Source organism: Prosopis cineraria, unplaced genomic scaffold (genome assembly GCF_029017545.1).
Source record: "Prosopis cineraria cultivar Desert tree isolate PC_DT_omini unplaced genomic scaffold, ASM2901754v1 PC2026, whole genome shotgun sequence".
In the NCBI taxonomy this organism is placed as follows: Eukaryota; Viridiplantae; Streptophyta; class Magnoliopsida; order Fabales; family Fabaceae; genus Prosopis; species Prosopis cineraria.
Window position 1 is genome coordinate 5,166 of NW_026557351.1, and position 19,008 is coordinate 24,173.

At 29.8% G+C, this 19,008-nt stretch overlaps 1 long non-coding RNA gene across 1 annotated transcript; it reads left to right on the forward strand.

The window, feature by feature from the left end:
• Positions 1 to 14,716: 14,716 nt before the first annotated feature.
• On the forward strand, positions 14,717 to 16,578 carry LOC129301297 (uncharacterized). Its single transcript, XR_008590946.1, has 2 exons — positions 14,717 to 14,806; positions 16,039 to 16,578. It is a non-coding gene; the product is annotated as an uncharacterized LOC129301297 (long non-coding RNA).
• The last annotated feature ends 2,430 nt before the right edge of the window (positions 16,579 to 19,008 follow it).

The window sequence follows — 19,008 nt, forward strand, 5'->3', positions numbered from 1 at the left end:
GTCTTATTCTTAAAATTAGGAGCATTATTATATCTTGTTTTTATTGACCAAAGATGATATTTAACTTGTTAGTTTAGTATTTTTTTCACTTGATTGCCCTTTGTGTAGTTGCTGAAAATTTTCTCCAATACATTATAATTCATATAAGCATATGTTTTATGTGTGTTGAATGTGTCTTACATTGGCTATGCATAAATATGTTTGGTTGATGTTGTTTGATAAATGTCTTGTATGTAAAATTATGCATTAGACTTACCATAGGCCAAGCTACACATAAAGGAAACCTAAGGAAAATTTTGATTACTTTACAACTAAGGAATTGATTAGAGATTTGTACAAATTGTGTAAGGACTTGGTTAATTGAATTGGTTAGTAAGGCACACTTATACAAAGGGGTTTAATTTGATCAAGAGAGTAAAAATTAACTTAAGCCTAATTAAAACAAGTAGACAAAGAATCTAACATCTCATAACTCTTAGGACTCTACTTTAAAAGGGTTAAAACACTCACATTTCAATTTCACTAGTTAATTAGGTTTTTAATTAAATCTGTCCACTTAGTTTAATTAACTAAAATCAATTAAACTCTTAGTTAGTTTAGCTTACTAGTTTAGCATTAATTAACCTTAGTTATCCTTTTTAGTGAAAATGACCTAGGTTGCCACTAGTACTATATTTATATTAACTTAACTATTTTAGAGTGTAAGTGACATATGTTTTCACATCACATCAAGATTATGCCTCACCTTAAGGCTACTCTAATAGGGGAGATCAAAGAAGATAGACCTCTTCTTTCATGAATTATTTTGAGATTGTTTCTTCTAGCTCGTAACAAATACCACATTGATATCTTTCGCTTGTTGATACACCAAGCTTGTAGTCAATGGCTTTAGAGGTTCATTATACTCTTGAGAGCCATTGAATTTCTTCTTCTATCTACGATAAGGGTGGTCTCGTCTTAGGAATCTTTGGTGACCAAGATAGACTATTTTCTTCCCATGTTTTAGTTGTTGATGGGATGTATTCTCTTCACAAATAAGGCATGCTTTATGCCCCTTAACACTGTATCCAAACAGATTTTCATATGCAAAAAAATCATTTATCGTGCAAAAAATCATAGCTCGTAATTTAAAAGACTTATTCTTGTATGATCTATCACATTCACACCTATCTCCCACATCATCTTCAAATCTTCAATCAATGGAGCCAAGTAAACATCTATGTCATTTCCTAGTTGTTTGGGGCTTGAAATCATCAAAGATAACATGATATATTTGCATTTCATGCACAACTAAGGAGGGAGATTACAAATCACTAGTAGAATAGGCCATGAGCTATGTTGACTACTAAGATTGCCCTAAGGATTCATTCCGTTTGTACAAAGTTTAAGCCTAAGATTTCTAAGCTCATTACCAAATTAAGGAAATAATCAACCAATTTCTTTCTATTATGGAGAATTTGCTGGATGCTGAAGCATGCCATCAATTTTTCTTTTATCAGCATGCCATTGCAAGTTCTTTGCCTCATTTTCATTACAGAATAACATTTTAAATTTCGGTGTTACTAGAAGATACCACAACACCTTTATTGGAGGCCTCTTGGTAATCAAATCATCACCACCACCATTCATCTCTTTTACTTTATAGCGTGATGCCCCATAAACTGGACACACATCCAAGCCTTCAAAATCATTTCTGTACAATATACAGTCATTGGGACAAGCATTTATCTTTTGAAACCCTAAACCCATTAGACATAATATTTTTTTGCCTCATAGTAACTACTTGGAAGTTCATGATCCTTTAGAAGCATCTCTTTTAATAGTCTAAGCAACTTTGTGAAAATTTTATTGCTTCACCCATATTTTGTTTTTTCGTTGAACAACTTCAACACAGTTGTTAATCATATATGTTTTGTGTACCCTGGATACAAAGTCTTTTATGAATCATTGCACAAGCTATCACATTTATATACTTTCTCAACACCTTCAACACCAATATCACTTAGCATATCCTCTATTCAATCAAACAAATTCATATCATCATCGTCCTCATCCTATGGCACTATACTACATTTTCTAGGTTCTCTATGCAATACCCATTGTGTATACATTGCAGAAACCAAAACAAATTAGGTGGTCCTTTATATCCATAGGACTTTGTCGCTTGGGCACAAAACCTTCACTTGACCAATTTCAACAAATGTTAATAGATAATCAATAATTATAGACTTTAATCCACAACTAATTCAAGCATTTTCACACATTCAAGCTATCAAATAATTATCAACTTAAAATATGAAAAATTATTTTAAATGGATGACCAATAATTATATATAGAATCCACAATCAATTCAAGCTATCAAATAATTACCTAATTAAAGTATGAATTATGCTTAGAAATTTTATAACAAATTTATATTAAAAATAAAAAAATTAATATGATAAAACATATATGAAAGAGAGCAGAACATGCATATGGGTATTAAAAATTATTCATATAAAATATCAAATTTGTATTAAAAATAAATAATTAATGCCATAAAAAATATAAGTAAAAAGAGCCCAATTACATGCATATAGAGAAGAACTTACCTGGATTGATGCATCGAGTTGGAGGTCGAAGAAAGAGAAATGATAGTCGCGGGTGAGCTAAAGGCAGAGAGGAGAAGTTGAAGGGTAGAGAGGAGCAACTGAGGTGGTAAGAAAGTAACTAAAAGAGGAGGAGCTGAAGGTGAAGGGAGAGGAAGTAGCTGGAGGGAGTGTGAGCTATGACAGAGCTAATAGCAGAGGGATAGGAAGACGAGCTGAAGGAAAGGCACAAAAGTTAGAGGTAACCTAAAGAGAAGGTGCAAGAGCGAGCTGAAGGTTTTATGAAAATAATGACAGGGGGAAGATTAAAACATTACATATATGTGTCATCATGGGTTTAAAATAAGACTGCGGTATATTGTTGTTTTGGAACCTGTGCTTTGACCTCACGCATATCGCACAAAACCTGCCAGAACAATTGCAAGCTAATTGGGTTTCAATTTGTATTTATTATTTACCTAATATATTTTTATTAAATACCAAAATAAATAATAATATAAAATAAATTATATATTTATATTTATCTAAAGTGATTATTATTAATATTATTTGTACTAAAATGAAACAAAACATTATTTACATTAATATAATGAATAGTAATTATATTAACGACAGTTTTAAATAAACCTGTCTTTAATATCTTTTATAAATTATATATACATTCATAATATTTCAATTAATTATTATAATATATCTAATGATAATATTTATACTACTAATATATATACTATTAATATTATTTATATTAATATAAATAAAAATTTTATTTATAAATATTTATATTATTTATATTAATATTAAATTTATATAGATATAAATATTAGTTAATTAAGGAAAACCAGAACACATTAACAACAGGTCTTAGACCTGTCATTAATATATATAATATTAATATTAAATTTATATAAGTATAACTTATTAAATAAAAAAATATATTAATGACATGCAAAAGAGGACCTATTGTTAAATAGGCAATACAACCTTTCATTAATGAACTGTTATTAATATGTTCCAATCCATTTAATAGGTGAATTTACAATTTAACAATCACGACAGTTTAGTAGTAAAATGTCATTAATACGTCCTCAATTATCATTTAATAATTCCAATTAATAATTTAGTTATACGATATAAGTAAAATCAAAATATTAATTAATATTATATATACATTAATAATATTATATACACTACATGTATAATCACGATAGTCAGTAAATGAATTGTCGTTAATTAACCATAACAAAACATAAAATTGCTAAAAAGGAGCTGAGGGTTGCCACAAATAACGAAAGGTTCATTGGTACCTGTCATTAATAATAATATCTAATTATAGGTCACTTATGACCTATCGTCACTTATGAGTTGAGGGTTGCCTCAATTGTCATTTAATAATTTCAATTAATAATTTAGTTATGCGATATAATTAAAACCAATATATTAATTAATATTGTGTGTATATATATATATATATATTAATGATATTATATACACTACATTTATAATCATGATAGTCAGTAAATGAATTGTCATTAATTAACCACATAACAACAATAAAATTACAAAAAAGGAGCTGAGAACAAATTAATGACAGGTTCATTGGTACCTATTGTAATAACAATATCTAACCATAAGTCACTTATGACCTGTTGTCAAATTTTATAAATGTAACTTTTAGATATAATTTTATTAATATCAATTATTCTATTAATAATATGAATAATAATAGAATTAATTATTGGTCTACACAAATGTAACAACGACAGTTTTTTTGTGTACCTGTCATTATAATATCACAATTTTAACTATTTAGGCCTATAACCATAGTTACTGCATAACTGTGGGGAAAATGATGTCGTTAAATTTGTATTTTGTATTAGTGACTTTTCTTCTCTGAACAATATACGTGACGTTTATTTTCAAATAGGCATCAAGTATTTGTTGATACTTGATGCTTATTTGAAAACAAACGTCAAGTATTTATGACATTTTTTAAATAAAAGCAGCCCCCTACATAAAGATACAGATACAAAACAAAACAGGTAGCCAGCAACCAGAAATAATATAATGAATGTTTCTAATAATATTTACTATCTAGGTAACATTAAAATTCCTAGACTTATAGCCTTAAAACCTAAAAAATCTGTACTCAGCTTATTTACAAACTAAAGTTTTAAAACTAAGTGGCCTATCTCATAAAAATTGGCCAAAAAAATGTATAAATATATATACATTACACATAACTAACTATTGTGCCAGTCTAACCACTGTCACTACCCACATATTGAAAACACATTGGGCCACCTCTTTAAGAATTTCTTCTATATGTGCCGCTATATAACAAACACAGTAGATATTCTCAAAGTATTGTAAGCAAATAGTCATAACAATTTCAAGTTAATAGATAGCTAATTAAAGTTGGTTAAAATTTATAATTGAAGTGTAATTAAATTTAATATATATACCTTGTAAAGTGCCAATAAGACTCTCATAGACATTTTTCTCAATATGCATAATATAAAGAAAATGTCAAACATCTAAGGTGGTCCAATAAGGGAGTTCAAAGAAAATAGATCTCTTCTTCCATTCGCTTGTCCCAAGGGCCATTACAAACGGTTTGCTGAATTCAATATCTAAATCCTTGATCTTCTCAAATAGCTCATCACCTGTTAATGGCAAAGGTGTCTTACCTTCTTTGGATTTCCATTAAATGCTTTTCTCAACTACCAATAATGATGTTTTTGATGTAAAAACCTATGACGCCCAATGTAAACATTCTTTATCCCATGTTGAAGCCTCATAGAATGTGTTCCCTCTTCACAAATAGAGCATCCAAGTTACCCTTTAATGTTATACCCTGATATATTACCATAAGCAAGAAAGTCATTGATTGTACTAAAGAGCATAACTCTTAAATTAAATCTTTCTTCTCTATACCCATCATATACCTCTATACTTGACTCCCACATGATCTTCAAGTCATCAATTAGAGGAGCCAAATATATGTCTATATCATTCCTAGGTTGCTTGGGTCCCGCAATTAGCATTAACAACATCACGTACTTGTGCTTTATGCAAAGCCATGGAGGAAGGTTATAAATAACCAAAATGACTGGCTACGTGTTGTGGCTACTACTTTGAAACCCATAAGGATTTATCTCGTTGGTAGACAAAGCAAGGCATAGATTCCTACTCTCTTCCCTAAATTCAGGATACTCATAATCAATCTTTCTCTATTGTGGACAATCAGCAGGATGACAAAGTATGTCGTCTTTTATCCTTTCATCCGCATTCCATGTTAAGCTTTTCACAACCTCTGCACTGCTATACATACGTCTAAATCTCTGAATCTCTTTTTAATTTCTCAAACTTTCTGGACAATCCTTGAGGTCCTCTTCAATCACTTTGGCCATCTGATTGAGAAAATCTTCCTTAAGTGTGCATGTGTCGAAATCATTAGGAGATGTTGCACAGCTTTTACTATGCTTCTGGCTACAACCAATTTCATCCCTTGTCTCACCATACATTGTCTAACACTTGTAACTTTGATCCATCTCATTAATCACTGAATGTTCTTCACAAGTATCTAGGCTAACTCGCTTCACAAGACTACACTTTAAACACGAGCAAACAATCCTAGGAGGGCCCTCTATATGTTTAACTACAAACTTAACAAAATTCGCCACCCCATCCTAATATTCCTTAGATAGACAATTAGTAGACATCCATTCCTTATCCATAATTCCTAGAAATATTAAAATGAAAATATGACTAGTAATTTTGACTACTCCTAGATAGTGGGAGAGTTAGATACAAGGATCAATCAGTTAATAAGTCACTAACCACATGTTTGCACATTCCCTCTTTAATCTTGTTTAAAACTATATTAATATTTTAATGCTAGCCATTTAAATAATTTTGACAGCATAATAACTTAAAAAGGAGAGTTTTTCGGGCTTTATGCCCTCTCTTTAGTAATCTAAATGATAACAACAGCAGCATTCACAACAACAATCACATAAAGTTATATCCAAGAATAATTTCAAAAAAATTCGGTAGTATATACAATGGCTTCAAATGAGTATTACTAAGGCTTCATGCCTTTACAAAAATCAAGTTATCTATAACAAGACTATATATGATCAAACACACAATAATAGCAACATTAATAAGATGCCCAATTTTAATTAAAATCATATAAACTACATCAAGCATTATATATATATATATATCAATTAAAACCTAAAAAATATTTCTACGTAAGCCAATTTTCAATCATTTAAAAAACTAGTAATATGAAAATTGACAACTCAAGGAATATAAATCTAAACTAATCATTCAATTATAGAACAAACACAATTAAATACCCATAACTCAAAATTTCAAACACCTACTAACAAAAACAACAATGGAGATCAAAATAATTAACACAAAAACTACTTATTGCGTATGAAAATCAAAATTAAAAATTCATAGATTCAAAATGAAGATTAATGATTCAAAAAGTAAGAACTGGCCTCAACAAGAAGAGAGAAAGCTGAGAATGTAGAGAAACAAAGAGACAAGGTTCTTGGAGAATGATGGAGGTTGAGAATCCATTCACACAAGCACCCATGAGAATGATAGAGGCCAAGAATCAAAAAACCCCCTAAGAATCAAGAGCAAAAATATGTTTTTTAGTAGTTGGACTAACAAAAAATGAGTTTGATGGCTTTAGGTGTGTTTTTGATAATGAAGGATTTGTAAAAATGCAAAGCGAAAACTATTCTGGAGGGTAATTTAAATAATAACACTTGACAGTTATTTGATAATAACTATCAAATATTACATTCTTGACGCTTGTTTTGAAATAATTGTCAAGTATATCATGGACATACTTGACAGTTATTTCAAAACCAACTTCAAGTATGTGTATAATTTTAATTTCTTTAAATTATTAATTTAACATTTGTTTAACCAAGACCGTCAAGTATATTTCATATTTATTTGACAGTTATGTTTAAAAATTGTTAAATATATATACTTAATGGTTATTAGTAAATAACTGACAAGTATATGTTAAAATATTTGATGCTCTTTCAGAAAAACCGTCAATTATTCTCCACCTTTTTATTTGTCATTTTTTTCAAATAAGTGTCAATTATAGAGCATCAACTATTCCCTTTTTATAGTAGTGAGAAGAACAAATAAAGACCCTATAAGGAATATAATTACAAATAAGGACCACAAGGTCTTTAACTAACAATGAAGATTTTTCGTCCTTTAGTGTAAAAACTAAAATGTTTATTGACAATTACTCCCTCTACTCCCTACTATAAAGCACATTCAACTACCTCTCTAGAACTAATAAATGGTAGTTAAACTATTCATTTTGTGTGAAACTATATTAAACTTTCAATTTTACCCCTATTTAAATAAAAATTGTAATTTTCATTGCATTTTCTCTCAAAATTAATGAATTTAAACATGGATAATATTAAAAATAAAAGTAATTAATACCCATAGTAAGTTCTAAATTCTATGTTTCTAATACATAAATATACACTATTTAAAAATTCATCTCTCTACCCCTTCCCCCGCCCTACCCTTTCGTCCTCTCCACCTTTTTAACTTTCAATATCTAGGGTCTCAAAACCCCATGCTTTCCCTCCCTCAACTTTTATTAGATTAACTTAAAAATTTGCCCCTAATATTTTCATTCAAATGCAATTGGTATCTTGAAATATTTTTTGGCACAATATCATTTGAGCATTTTTAAAATTGATATCCATGCATGCTAGCTAGGATACTTTTACTATTTCCATATGTGCAGTTTTCTCCCTAATCTTCTTCACTTTGCCATTGATTTTTCGTGCCTAGACGACCACATTCAATTCATCACCCTCATCTTCATAGTCACGAGGCTCAACAATTCTCTCTATCTGTTTCTTCCTCTTCCTCCTCCTCACTTTCGTCATCCTCACCATCATTCTCATCATCATCCTCATCATCAAGCCCTAGTTTGAGATTCAACAGCACATCGTCGTGCCCTTCATTGGAAAATTTGTTTGTAAATTTGTTTGTTATAGAAATTGAACCCTCTTGGCATCAGATTCTAAGAAGAGCTCAGACTACAAACTGTTTTAATTGATATCGAAGATGTGTCTGTTATAGATATGCTTATTGCTCTTTGAGTAGTGAGTAATAAAATCAGATAGGATCTTCTTGGTGTTGTCGAGAATCATCAATTTTTGAATGGGAAGATGCAATTTTGTTATTATATCAATATTTTTCTATGTTCCTTATTTTTCATTCAAGTGAATGGGACTTAGGTTAAAGGAAATGAACAAGATGATTATTTTGTAAAGTCAGTAACACGTAATCATGTACAAGTATGATGATTATTTTTAAAAAAAAGAGACATGAAATAAAATAATGTAGCCTAACTTAACATGTAACTTTTTCTTTTCCTACTTAAGCAAGAAGAAAACATTGTTAGGGCCAATTAGAGAATGCAAACAACACACAGGCTGAAAAAAGGACAACCACAACTAAAAAGGTAACCATAACTTCGTTAAGAAGGAAATCATCCAGCCAACACTAAAATGTAATTAGAAGCACATTCTGTTGTACATTTTATTTAAATAATTTGTAAATTTCTTTTCTTTCAACAAATGTAAAATAAATGGACTATGCAAAATAAATGAAAGTTTTGTTATAAATAAATAGACTTTGAATGTTATTTATAGAGTTTTTATTATAAATTTTATATTGGTAGCTAGTAAATTTTTCTTCTTCAACATCCATAAACCATGAGAATTATGTGAAATTAACTGACATTTTGTTACTAATAAATAAATTTGAATGTTATTTATGGAGTTTTTGTTGTAAATATCATTTAAATGACTTGTGCATTTCCTCTACTATCACAAATGTAAACCATATGGATTATGTGAAATGAATGAACCTTTTTTTGTTAAGAATCGGGCTTTGAATGTCATTTACGGATATTCTATTGTGTATTTCACAAATGAACAATTCCATCTTTTTATCAAAAAAACTTAATTTCAAAAGAGACTTTTAGGCTTATAGAATTATATCAAATTTTATTGGGCATTTAATAAAAATATGTCGATTATATTTGATGGGCCTGCAATGAGATTCTCCTAGCAATACAGTAAAGCTGTTTTTGTTTTTCATTTTATGTTTTTAATTGCTTTTTATTATGCACTTGAGGATACTCTCTTTTTTCCTTGAATTAATGGAGGGCATAATAGTCATTATTGGCACAACTTTCGTGCTCCTGTGACGGTGAGGTATATTATCTCTTTTACTCTCACTCACTCATTCTTAGCTTCGTCTTCATCTCTTCATATCTGGGCATTCATCTGTCCCTTTCACCGAAAAAAAGAAATGCTTTCTGTATGTAATCTGGGAACTAGTTTGAAATATGAACAGGGAAATTCGAATCGTATGCGATCGTTAAGATTGGTGTTGGTTGGGCTTGCTATGATTATGGTTTGTCTTCTAGCCTTAGGATCGTTTTAATTGTATAACAAGTCTCATGCTTATCTTCAGTACTCTCGAACTTTATCACTTCTGGCGGTTTATTTTGAGGAATCAACTTTATCACGTGAGTCTATTTCTATGCTCTCTGGATTTGTTATCTACTGAGCACTAACAATGAACATCGTAATGCTAATATGTATAGAGTTTGATTGGACTCATAATTAAGTTATTGTTATGCTGATACCCATCCTTTTCATTTATTGGGCACATTCTAAAGGTTATTTGGTCCTATTTATAAATCATGTTACAGTTTTTTAAGTAATATTTAAAATATATTTATAAAATTATTTTTCATAAGAGAGGTAAAATAACATGATATTACTTTTGAATTTTTTATCAGGACATATTTAAAATTTTATATACTTTTATTCCTTTTACTTTTTACATTGATATTGGTGAGATTGGTGAGAATAATTTGTAAAAAGAACCAGAGGGAGTACTTCACATCATCCAATTGTGTTTTTTAGTCATTTAGTAATCTCATGCCCTATTTGGTAACAAGAAATTGGGATGGAGAACTGGAATTAAAAAATCAAGTTGCTTAGTATAGTGGATCTCATTTCCTAGTAGAATTAGGTTGCATCAAATTTAGGGGAAATAACTTCCACATGTTCATGGAACTCAGGCCACTTCTTTTCTCACTTTCTTCATAAAAAATACCCACTTCTATGTACGAACCAAGTATGCTTTCAAACATTATTTCCACTTCACTTTCTCTTCCACTTCTACTTCCACTTGCAATTTGAAAATAGTGCTAGCTGTTAAAAAAAAGTTCCCTAGAAAATTATAGAAAATGACATAAAAAGTTATAGGAAAAGTACCAATAAGAAAATTAATATCAATTAAGTTTTCAAAATAGTATGATAATTTATAACTCTTCTCCAAAATTTACAAATAGTGTTATAATAAATGAACACATTTTTTACTCTAGTTATAAGTTTTTAAAAAAAGATTTACAAATTTTGGTGGAACACTTATAAATTATGCTATTAATTATTTTTATAAGGTATTTATGTGTATTTTTCTATAATTTTTGAAGTCTTTTATAGCAATTTTCAAGTTAACTAACAGTTAAAACTAACTTTTCTAATGGCAAGGTGCCCAATGCACCATTTTTCAAATGATGAAGGAAAAAATCAAACCATATCTAAATTTTAGGACACTAGACGCTTTCTAATGAATAGTTGAAGGGCACTTCTTCTTCGGATTATTCTCTTGCCAAGCGTGTGATTTCTCTTGATGACGTGGATTTTGGTGAAGATTATTATATGAAAGCCTTGGAAAAGTTGAAGAAAGACCCTGAATGGAGAAAAATTTTTCTTAGCATGGAACTTAGCAGGAAAGAGCAATGGCTATATCGTGTTTATTGGGGAAAGTTATGAGTCTTAATTTATTTTGTTATTGAACTTCACGATTATGCATGTCATTAAACTTGTGTGAATTTGTGTTGGAGTTCGGATTTATGTGCCTTTATTATGATATTGAACTCTATGGTTATGCCATTGAATTTGCGACCTCGTGTTTTTATTCTACTATGGAACTTTGTTTATTAACAATATTCTGTTTGGATCAATGCAAGTGTGGATTTTATCAAATTCCTCATGTTGATACTAAAAAATTCATAGATTCATTCATTTTTTATTATAATTTTCTTGTAATTTCAATTATTTTATACTTTATTTATTTAAAATTTCAGTCATTTCAAGCATATTGTTTTCTTTGTGATTTTACTATCAATATCTATACCACTCTCACATCTTTAATTTTATCGTTTATCATTGTTTTCTTTCATTGATTGAAAAATAAAAGGAAGCTTGTTACTCTTAATTTTTGTTTTTGCATCAAATTCAACACTTTTCTTTTTTCCTTTGAAAAGTTTTTAAACTTCCCAAACAAGATTTTAAACATATGAATTTTAAATGTGAGATTGTAAATATGAGAGTATAAATCTAAATTCACCAATTCAGATACTATTTTATAAAATATAAGAACACATTAATCTATAAGCTTTTACCTTATTCCAAGTTGTTTAGTGCATAATTCCAAGTTGCTTAGTTATTTTTTAATTTGTTGAACCAGGGAACATAGAAATATTCATATTCTATTACTTTAAATTTTATATATGAATTTTTATAAAATATTGTTTTATTTTCCTTGATTTAACAAATTAAAAAATATATTAATCTTATGGCTATGTTGTTGGAGCAATAATAAAAAAAATATAAATATATATATAATATAAAAAAATATAACCATCACAAATAGTAGAGAAGAACAAAACAAGAAAAGAAATGGGGGAGAAAAAAATAGAGGAGAATTTCTTATTCTCTTAGATGCATAACCTCTATTTGTAGGCATACAAGTATTAAAGTCTTACTCTAGTATTACAAAGAAATAAAGAGATATATGATGATGCATTATATATCCTTTGAAAGTTATAGGGTATTAACTATAATAAACTCTTTTTAAACTATTCATTAGAATATTAAAAATAGCATTAGCTATGGATACCCAAAATATAATATTTATAATAAATTATGAGTTATTACCATCAAATCTTGGTGACACAAGGTAAAAAAGAATGAGTAAGAAGGGAAAAAAAAACAAATAAAAAAGGGGAATAACAAGACCCTGTAAGGAGTATAAGGATCACAAGGTCATTAAATAAAAATGAAGTGATAGTTAAATTATTAATTTTATCTAAAAATATAATAAACTTTTAATTTTACCTCTATTTAATTACTAATTAATGAATTTAAATATGAATAATATTAAAAAAAATGTAATTAATACCGCATAGTGTACTTTATATCCTTAAAAATACCCCTAGAAGTTATGAATTCTAAGTTTCTAACACATAAATATCCACTCCTTAAAAATTCATCTCTCTCCCCCCTTTATTTTTCATTCAGATGCATTTGGCATTTTAAAATGTCTTTTGGCGCAATGTCATTCCTGCATTTTTAAAATTGGTACAATATTATTCCCTGTTTTTAAAATTGGTATCCATGCATGCTAGGATATTTTTGACTATTTTCACATGTGCATTCTTCCTCCTTGTCTTCCTCATCTTCTTCGCTTTGCCATCGATTTCTCATGCCCAGACTACCACATTCGATTCATCATCATCATCTTCATTGTCACTATGCTCAACAATTCTCTCTATTTGTTTCTTCCTCACTCTCCCCGTCCTCACCATCACTCTCGTCATCATCCTCATTATCAAGCGCAAGCTCGAGATTCAACTTCTCACTGTCATACCCTTCATTTGACAATCCACTTGTTCTAGATATTTGATCGTCTTGATGTCAGATTCTAAGAAAAGCTCATACTGTAAATTGTTTTAATTGATATCGACGATTTGCCAGTTATATAGATATGCTTATTACTCCTTGAGTAGTGAGTAATAAAATAGGATAGGATCTTGCTGATGTACGATACCGAGAATCATCAATTTTTGTATGGGAAAGATGCAATTTTCTTTGATATTGCATCAATAATTTTCTATGTTCCTTATTTTTCATTCAAGTGAATGGGACAAGGGTTACAAGAAATGAACAAGATGATTATTTTGTAAAGCCAGTAACACGTAATCATGTATGAGTATGTTGATGATTAAAAAAAAAAGAAAGAAGAAAGAAAAGAAAAAAAAACGGAAATAAAGAAGAGATATGAAATAAAATAATGTAACCTTACTCAACAAGTAATTTCTTTTCCTACTCAAGCAAGAAGAAAACTTTATTAGGGCCAATTAGAGAACTCAAACAAGACAGAGGCGGAAAAAAGTACAAACACAACTAAAAAGACAACCATAACTTCGTCAAGAAGTAAATCATCCAGCCAGCACTAATATGCAATAAGAAGCACGTTCTATTGTAATTTTTATTTGGATAATTTGTAAATTTCTTTTCCTTCAACAAATATAAACTACGAAATAAACATAAGTTTTGTTTTAAAGAAATAGACTTTGAATGTTATTTACAGAGTTTTTATTGTAAATTTCATCTTGATAATTTGTAAAATTGTTCTTCTTCTTCTTCAACAACTATAAACCACATGAATTACGTGAAATTAACTAACATTTTGTCATTAATAACTGGAATTTGAATGTTATTTGTGAAATTTTTGTTGTAAATACTGTTCAGGTGACCTGTACATTTCATCTACTTTAACAAGTGTAAACTACATGAACTAAGTGAAATGAATGGATGTTTTGTTATTAACAAATGGGCTTTAAATTTTATTCATAGATATTCTATTTGGTATTCACAATTCTATCTTTTTATCAAAAAACTTAATTTCAAAAAAGACTTTTAGTCTTATAGAATTATATGAAATTTTATAGGACCTTTAATAAAAATGTGTTGATTATATTCTATGGGCTTGCAATGAGATTCTCCTGGCAACTCAGTAAAGCTGTTTTTGTTTTCATTCTATGTTTTTTTTTAAAATTGCATTTTTATTACGCACTTGAGGACACACTCTCATTTTGCTTTAATAAATGGATGGCATAATAGTAATTATTGGCACAACTTTATGACTTTTAAAATCACACTTCTCGATCAGTTTCTCCGACGACTTTTTTTAGTTTCTCTCGCGGTTCTCTTGGCGCCTCCGTCGCTGTCGTCACTCGCTCAACTAGCTCTCACTTTCGTGCTCCGGTGACGGTGAGGTATATTATCTCTTTTACTCTCACGCACTCTCTCCCAGCTTCGTCTTCGTCTCTTCATATCTAGGCATTCATCTGTCTTTTCCACCGAAAACAAGAAATGCTTTCTGTGACCTGGGAATTAGTTTCAAATATGAATTGGGGAATTTGAATCGTGTGCGGTCATCAAGATTGGTGTGGGTTGGGATTGCTATGGTTATGGTTTTGTTTCTAGGCTTAGAATCGTTTTAATTGTGTAACGAGTCTCATACTTATCAGGAATTAACTTTATCACGTGGGCCAATTTCTATGCACTCTCGATTGGTTATCCACTAAGCACCAACAATGAACACCGCAATACTAATACGTATAGAGTTTGATTGGATCCTCGAAAGTCATTTTGCTTTTTAGGTTTCAGAAGGCCGAAAAAATAAGATGATATTTTTGAATATTTTATAAGAACATATTTAAAATTTTATACACTTTTATTCATTTTATTTTTTTTGCATTGATATTAGTAAAGTTAGTAGGAATGATTCCATTTCTTGGGAGAATTGGTTCCATCAAAATTGGGGAACTAACTTTTTCATATTCATGGAACCCACTTCTTTTCTCACATTCTTCATACCAAACATATTTTTAAAACTTCATTTCCACCTCACTCACTTCTACTTGCAATTTGAAAATAGTGCTAGCTATTAGAAAATTACATAAAATGGCCTTAAATTTTAGAAAAAATGTTCTATAAAAAAATTAATATCAATTAAATTCCTAAAATAGTGTGATCATCTATAACTCTTCCTCCAAAATTTACAAATAGTATTATTTATAAATGAAGGCATTTTGTACTCTAGCTAGAAATTTTTAAAGAAATATTTGTAAATTTTGTTGGAAAACTTATAAATTAAACAATATTAATTTTTTTTAAGGTATTTATATGTTTTTTTGTCATTTTCTGTAATACACTATTTTCAAATTTTGAATGGGGAAATCACACCAAATCTAAATTTAGGACACTAGACACTCTCTAACAAATAGTTGAAGGGCAAAAATCTTCTTTAACCCATTTATTTATATTTTGTTTGAGTTGCCTCTGCGGGTATTTAATCAATAAAATTATTTTGTATTTCAAATTTTATCTTTTAATTTATGCCTGGACATCTATATCAACATTATTGTATCTACTGCTCCAATTGTCCGTTTAAAGTCCAATAAAATTATGTTGTATTTGGGGCTAATTGTCATTCTGATGGTAGATGGAAGAAACTGTCTCAAAGATGTGGCCTGAGTTAATAGCTAAAGCTTTTATAGATATTATGACTAAAACTCATTTGAGTGAGGCACTTGCAACATGGGCTGAAGCATGTAAGGCAAAAGCTGAGAGATATAAAGGTGAGATAAGTAAGGAGGCCACTTCGTCGGATTTTTCCCTTACCAAGTGTGTGATTGCCCTCAATGAGATGAAAGACGTCGATGAAGATAGTTATATGAAAGCCTTGAAAATCTTCAAAAAGGACCCTGAATGGAGAGAAATTTTTCTTGGCATGACACATCACCGGAAAAAGCAATGGCTATTTCGTGTTTTTTGTGGAACGTTATGAGTCTTTATTTTGTTACTGAACTTTACAATTATGTCATTACACTTGTGAGTTTGTGTCGGAGATCGGATTGATGAGCCTTCATTATGTTATTGAACTCTATGGTTATGTCATTAAACTTATCAGTTTGTGGTTATTCTATTATGGAACTTCGTTAACAAATAATATTGTGTTTGGATTAGTGGAAGTTTGGATTTTTTGAAGATTACTTTTTAGCGGTGATGTGGCTCCTTGTGGGTAGGTAAAACAAACATTACTTTTAGCGGCGATGATGAAAAAGTCACCGTTGATGTACAGTTTCTACAGCGACATTTATTACTGTTGATTCTCAACTTTCAATGGTGACTATCTTTCTATAGCAACAAATTTTCTTTTCTGCGATGACAAATGTTAACTTTCAGCAGCTACTTTTATTGCCACTGCAAATAGAATCAACAACAAGAGTTCTCACGGTAACATTGTGATTACCCACTTTCATGCATCAAATATGTTTTAAACTCCATTTTCACTTCACTTCCATTCTTACAAAGTGCAATTTTCTTCTTTAACATTTAAAAATAGTGCATTAAAAAAAATTTTAACTTTGACCATTAATTATTTAGAAAATTATAAAAATGGACATAAAAATTACAAGAAAATATCTAATAAAAAATTAATATTAATTAAATCCTTAAAATAGTGCTATAATTTATAGCTCGTCTTCCAAAATTTACAAATAGTGTTATTTATAAATAAATGCATTTTTACTCTAACTATAAATTTTTAAAGGTGGATTTATAAATTTTGGTAGAAGACTTATAAATTATCACATTATTAAATTTTTACATGGTACTTGTGTGTTTTTTATTTTGTTCTTTTCTATAATTTTTGAGTTTTTTTTTTTGCAATTTTTAAGTTAACTAAATATCAAAGTTAACTGATGCACCATTTTTGATCTTGAAATTACACCACACGTAAATTTAAGGCACTAGACTTTTCCAACAAATAGTTGAGAAGTAAAAATGTCCTTTAACCCATGGATTTATTTCTATTTTGTTTGAGTTGCCTCCGTGAGTATTTCAATAAAATTATTTTTAGATTTTGGATTTTATCTTTTTGTATATGTCTACACATCTATCTCAATATTTCATATCTGTTATTCTAATTTTATGCTCTTATTGTCCTTTTAAAACCCAATAAACTTTTTTTTTTGTATTAAGGGCTAATTTCGTCTCTGATGGTAGATGGAAGAAACTGATTCAAAGATGTGGCCTGAGTTAACAGCCAAAGCTTCTGGCAAAAAAAAAAAAAAAGTTAACAGCTAAAGATATCTTTGGCTAAAGCCCGAATGAATGAGTGAAGCACTTGTTGCAGCATGTGCTGAAGCATACAAGACAAGAGCTGAGAGAAGCAAGGAGGCCACTTCTTCTTCGTCGGATTATTCTCTTGCAAAGTGTGTGACTGCTCTTGAGGAGATGGGGGACGACGCAGAATGTGGTTTTATGGAAGCCTTGAAAACTTTGAAGAGCGACCCTGAATGGAGAGAAATTTTTCTTACCCTGTCTTATGACAAGAAGAAGACATGGATACAATTGTTGTTGCAGTCAGTCTTTTGTGAGGTTTTTTTTTTTTTTTTCTTTGAGTTTTTATGTTGTTATTGAACTTTATGATTAGGCTATTAAACTTGTAAGTTGGGCTGGTGAGGTTTTATGAGCCTTTATTCTGTTGTGAACTTTATGGATATTATGTCATTAAACATGCAAGTTTGTGTCATTTATTTCTCTCACTGCTCTCTCTCCTTTTTTTTTTTTAATGAGAAATGCAGCCCAGCCCAAAACCTAATTTGTTCAGCTATCAATAATCCAATGGTATGCACGCCCCCTAACATTTAAGATTAATTCTAAACTTAATAAGCCAGTCAACACACTCGTTATTATCTAAAAACATGCCTCACGATAATCTGACACTCGTCAGTTATAAGCCCAATAGCATGCCTCAGTTGCTCTATTGTGGAGTTGTTTTGATCAATCGCTTCACGCCAAATATCTGAAACCTTAGGAGAAGTTTGGCAAAGTTGAAATCCTTTGCCACTTGTATCCCATAAAAGACACTCCACAACTCAGCTTTAAGAGCAGCACAAAACCCTAGTTGCAAGCAAATCTTCCCATCCATTTTCGTTCTAAACATCCCTCCATACTAGAGTCGAAAAAAACAGATTGAGCCTGCAAGCTAATCAGTTTAACCCGCGCAATTTGATGAGTTGGGTTGAAGAAATTGGCCCGTTTTTAAAACAGGCTGGGTTAGACCAACCGCAAAATTAGCTAGCTAAAACAGGCTAGCCCGTGGGCTAGCATATTTTAAAAATAAATTTTTATTTTTAATTACATTATATCTTTTTATAAATTTACAATAATGATAATATTTTTTAATATATAATTTATGACTCTCAAATATGTTCTTTATATTTGAAATATAGTGTAAATTCTTTTTACAATTTATGAATAAAATTTTGTTATAGTTTGTGAAGATGATTTATTAGTTTTTATAGAAATATTTTGAATATATATTATTATTAATTTCAAAAGATCTACTGATTGAAATTATAGATATGAATTCACTGAGAAAAATAATATGGGTTTAATTCAAATT